Raw genomic sequence first — 6,000 nt, 5'->3', positions numbered from 1 at the left:
TAAGTTTTAGGAAAATTTATTCCTTTGAAAACGTTATCGTATGTTGACCTTTCAGCTCACTGTTTTGTCATAAATTATTCACTGTTTTACTGAAGGAAAACATTCGCTGTTTTGATAAAAAATGCTCACTGTGTTAAGAGAAAAACGTTGCTGTTTGCTTACTGTTTTAATCACTGTTTCGCTAAAAAAAAAGGTTGTTTGCTTACTGTTTCGCTCACTGTTTCGCTGAAAAAACGATGCTATTTTACTCACTATTTTACTCACTGTTGCTGAAAAACGTTGCTGTAAAATGTCCACTGTTTTATTAGAAAATGTTCACTGTTTTATTGGAAAAACGTTCATTGTTTTAAGATAAAACGTCCACTGTTTTGCTCACTCTTTTGGGTGAAGATACTAAACGTTTGCTCACTGTTTTACATGGAATTGATCACTGATTTTTTTCACGGGTTAGCATTAAAGAAGGTCAAATGAGAGTCAAGAATAATTTTAGAAAAAGGAACCGATTTAGTGAAGTGATGTAAGGATATGTAGGCTTGAGGAATTGTTGTCAAATTATTAAAATTTAAGGGAAACGTATGCTGATTTATTATAATGTAAAATAGGTGCGAAAAATCTTTGAGACGTTCGACTGTTTCGTTGTGAATCGGTAAAGTAAGTTTCGACGTACGAGGTATGTGTAGGCGGTATTACCTATTGTGACTATTAGCTAGTGTATGAAATTGTGATGTGTTGCTCACATATGTCCTATGTTATTTTATGATGAGGATATGGCAATGGTAAGAATATGAAATGATGATAATGCTATGTGCATGCATTTTTACATCATGGTGCATTTTTCTGTTGGTGTGTGACTGCATTTCATGGCATGTAAATGCTAGATTCATATAGGCCTTGAAATGTAGAATAGTTATCTACAGGATCATGTGTATGAGCACGCATCATATAGGCACCACCGGGACACTTGGCATCCGTCCGAATAGGCCACAGTGGGATTCAATAAATGAGGGTGCTGTTGCATGGGATTCCCACTGTGTATGCACGCGCACGACGGTGCTATAAGCGTGATGATGGCGTTATATACGCAATATGATATATGATGAAAAGGATTTTATGTTTGAAGCGATTGATTATGATTTTGTGCCTAGTTTAATATTGTTGCAGTATGGTTTTGTTGCCACGCTACTGGGATTATTCTCACCCCTTTGGGGCTGCAATTTTTAAATTGCAGGAGGGCGTAAGAGCAATTGAGGACTTGGATGTTTGAGTTTTGCTGTAATTTGCTGCTGAATGGAATTATTCTCTGCTGACTGTTTTAAGTTTCGGATGACTGTATTATGTGGTACTTGATTATTTTTGGATGACTGTAAAACTAGGATTTATTTCTGCTTTAAGTCTTCTACGAACAGCGGCTATTTTAAGAAAATCTGAAAACGTTTGGTCAAAGGGAATTTTTCTAAATGCTGTATTATCAACAGTTTTCGGTCAACTTATAAGTTACGTTTCAAGGGGAAAATGACCCCCGATTTACTATTATTTTATATGCACACGAAGCCCCGAGCGTCTACTTTCAGATTTCGGAAACCGTACAAAAATATTTTGAAAGCTCGATTTTATATCAATATTTAGAAGGAGTACGGTTTTTCTTAAATTCTCACCATTTTTATCAGCAACACATTTTAAGTTCTTTTCGTCAAAATCTCCCTTAGATTCAGCTTTCCGCTACAATTTCTCAAGGATTTTCAAAGAAAAAGTTATATCTGTTTCCGCAACTCTAATAACGATTAGCAAACGACTCTCTTGGATGCATACAAGAGAGGGTGTTACATGAGGGATGACCACATATACTAACCCAACCCTTTCTTTCTAGAGGTTCAACAGCCAGTACGAGATGTAATGGTTTGGAAATAGAAAAGGAAGATTGAAACTGTGTAAGGCAAAGTAAGATAAGCATAGAATCGCTCAAACTCTTTGACAAAGCCCTAACCATTGGGGTGGAGTTGAGTGAGAGCTATATGGAGATGGTTTAAAATGCAAATTTGAAATTCGGCTAAAGGAAACCGATACCGAGTTTTATAACAAGAATTCGGTAAAAGAAGAAAAAAGAAGGCTCATCTGGATACCTCCCAGAGCAAACTGGCTCATTTTCGTGGGGAGGAACTATATCATAGTTGTCAAGGTTGCCGACAATGAGCCCGGTTATGTCTTCCACGCTCATCCCGGATAAGGTGCTTAAAACTTCATAAGTTACCTAGGGATACTGGGATATTATGACGGCAGGGGGAGACTCGAAATCTGACTTAGCAGAGCGAGACTCCTCTATAATCTTTTATGAAGATTCCCCCATAAATACCTAAAATAAGGAGAAGTATAATCAGAAAAATGGATGGGCATACTTGAATCAAAATAACTACTAGTTGAAGAATCACTAGTTGTCAAACTTGTAGACTTGTCCAAAATTGAAATCGGATCATTTGCATCACCAGAAGTTGAGGTAGATCCCGAAACATCTCCATATCGACAACTCGACAACGTGAACTCGGCTAAAGAGTCACACCCTCTCTCTATATGTTTGTAAATTAAGAAGACACAAGAATAATAAGGGCCATCATGTTTAGGCTTTAGAGATCTTGGGGGAACCTGAGAAGAAGAAGATACATCTGAGTTTGGATGGGAAGCAATCTGAGAAGGGTCTGACTGGGTTCTAGGGAAATATAATGGGATACGAGTATTTGGAAAAGGATGATCTCCACTCCGCCTACTCGAACCTCGACCCCCGCCAATAGGGTTCTCAAGAATCCAAGGATTTGATAACCCGGATCTACCTCTACTACTTCCACCATAATATCCATGAAGCATTGCTTCGTGTTTCTCCTCTTCAGTCTTAGGTATTCCCCATAACCAATATCGAAGGCCAGGAGGAATCTTTTTGAGAATATCTGCTTCATCTTTTCCCTGGCCTCCACCATAGAAACATTCTGAGGATTATTCTTCCCTCTCATTGTTGAAGAAAGTAAGAGAAATATGGGAGATTTGTTTAAAGTCTTCAAATAGAAAATGGATACTCACCCAGAAAAACCAGAAAAATCACGCAAGGTAGTAACTCCAAAAGATTCAAAGATGCAAGAACACTTCGAAACTCCAAAAGCAGAAGAAATGGAGATTCAAAAATAGAGGAAACTCAGAAAATTACAGCACATTTAGATATTCAGACTGACCAAAAGAAATAGAGGAATTCATGGTGAGAATGAAAGTACCTAAGTTGAAATGAGGAGAATTTTGGAGTGTTCTGTGAGAAAAGCTATCGTACGGAAGAAGATCAGCAAGGAAGAGCACAATGAAAACTTCTCAAGAAACTACGATTGTAAATATGAAATGAAAGAAGAGAAAAAAAAGGGAAATATGTACTCCCAATCGTAACTGTGGTAGTTTCGAATAGGAAAGGTCAGCGGCACAAGCGTCAATTCCCTCAAAAAGGTAATGATTAAATACCTGAAATGATTTGTGCATTTAACGCACACAAAATACGAAGATAGGATAAGTTGGCTGCAGCACGCTAATGAATGCAAAAATTATCATGTGTAAAGATTGCATCATTGCTGCAGTAACGATACTTTTTATCCCAAAGTTGTAGTTTCACAAATGACTGGGATATTAGGAACTTGTAGCCGGGTTCCAAGAAATGAGCTTCCTCACACAGCAAGGGATGGCAAGCTTAAAATTGAATATTTGAACCGAGTTGTTAAAAGGTGAATTCGGGGGCAACTCGTCATCAGGAAGTAAAAGTAATCCAAGGCCAATTATAACTTGGGTTAGAATAGCATGAACAATACCTCAACAAGTTGAAGATTCAATTTTTCGAGTTATGAGGCAGGTATATTACCCCCTGGGACCCTTGGAATTAATAAAAAAAAATCTAGGAGTTCTTTAAATTCAAATTCCTGGATACTTCTTGAAAGGGAGTCTGAAGGATTTTGACTTAACCCGGATATATATATATAGGAACAATGAAGACGGTAATAAATTTTCCAATCATCTGGATAACTTTCAAAGTAACCCGGACAGATGCAAAACTTATAGAAATCTACAATATACTCAAATTTATTTACACCCCGGCATCCTGGACTCCCAAACTGCCTGACTGAAAGACAACTGTTATAGACCTATATATGAGGCCCATTTATTACTAAGCCCAACAAGGGGCAATCCAAATATAAATTTGATGTAATTAAGGGAGGATATCCATCAAGGATATCAATCTTAATATGACAGTATAATACATGGGCTTGGGTTGCTAGGAAAGGCACATAAGGTCCATAATCCAATACCCACAGGTAAATTCTATAAATAAGAGGTAAAGCCTACATGTATAATACACTCGATCTCTTACTGTTATGCTTTCACTGTGCATACACCATCCTTTTGGCGAAAGCTGTTTATTGTTCGTCTGTGCGTAATGATCTGCTTGACTCAAGGGTATCTAACTCATAGATTCCTTAGAGAGGGCACAAAGTCCAACATAAATATACTAATCAATTGGGTTAGACATCTTTGTCTTCAGGATAGAACACAAATTTAACTGAAAAGCAACCACCACTGGAAGGAAACTAATACACATGCTGGTCTCGTCCATTTGAAGGATTTGGTGGAACAATATTAGCAATTTCGTTCCACTGCCTCTTCGGAAAGGAAATTTTTGTAAATTTCCTTATCTTAAAACCCTTATGTGATTGTACAAGGATCTACTATCCAGCTGCAAAACTCCTCCAGATTGGGGTGGTTAGTGACATCTATTAGAGGGGAGAAGTTCGGAACCTATTATTCCATCCACAAAGAAATATGACCCTCATTCCCTATTTGAATTTTGGTGCAAGTGACAACATTTCCCTAAACCTTCGCAACTCCTTTCCATAAGTTTGAAGGATTAAACCTCAGGTGAAGATCAAGAATAAGAGTATACTCACGCTTTATTTACTTCTCAGAACTTCATCACATAATGCATCCTTTTCTGACTTCAGACCATATGGACATTGATCGTACTATCATTTTTAATCATAAAATATATTTGAATGCTACGAATCCCAAATATATTTCCAAACTGCCACGGTACTGAAGTTGTTGAGTAATGTAGCGACCTATGATGCACCAACACTTTAAGAATCCAGACGTGTCGTGTCTGACACTTCAATATGCATTGCAGAGACTCAAAAATAGGTTCAAAGGTTGCGTTGCATTGTGTTTTTCGGTTCAACAATTAGATTCGTTGAATTACGATTATCATTTTATTGAATTTAATATAAATATTTGAGATATCTTATGTTTCTTTACAAAATTGATGGGTATTATAAAATTAGCTTTATTTTTTTGTTAAATTATTAAATATTAAATATAATATACACTATATAAATTAAAAATGTTATTTAATATCAAAAAGTGCCCTAATGTGTCAAATTCTAATATTTTTTAGAATTAATGTATCGGAGTGTCGTATCGTGTCGTATCTCATGTTCTGTGTCGGCGTCCATGCAACATAGATAGCAACTATGAACGAGACGCACAACACATTTTCAATGGCTTCAAAAGCCTGATCAGACCAAATATGAATGTGACGCATGTCACTTATTTCGAGTCTATGAATAATCTAGCGACTTAGGCCATCTAAAACTTTTTTATTTATTACTGGACAAAGTCGCTACCTAAGCAAGCAACTTTGGCCTACAATAATAAAGCACTCATAAATTAATCAAATAAAAAGTGCAAGGTACAAAACGCAAAACGCTACCATTCATAATGATGTCAAAGGCTTGCTTGGACTTTTACTTATATAGTCAAATTTTCTTATGATTGAATATTATATTTTGAAATTTTTTTTTAATCTTTAAATAGTTTATTTATATCATCAAAACTTGTTTTAGAAACCCAAGAATTTAGCTTTTAAAAAATCATAATTCTTAATTTTAAAAAAACTTAAATGTTTCTAATAATAATTGTTACAAACACATT

The sequence above is a fragment of the Gastrolobium bilobum genome, unplaced genomic scaffold, assembly GCF_033153095.1.
Source record: "Gastrolobium bilobum isolate Gb01-03AN ecotype WA unplaced genomic scaffold, APGP_CSIRO_Gbil_v1 utg71560, whole genome shotgun sequence".
Classification (NCBI taxonomy): domain Eukaryota; kingdom Viridiplantae; phylum Streptophyta; class Magnoliopsida; order Fabales; family Fabaceae; genus Gastrolobium; species Gastrolobium bilobum.
The sequence above is the reverse complement of the archived record's forward strand: the minus strand, read 5'-3'. Positions refer to the sequence as shown.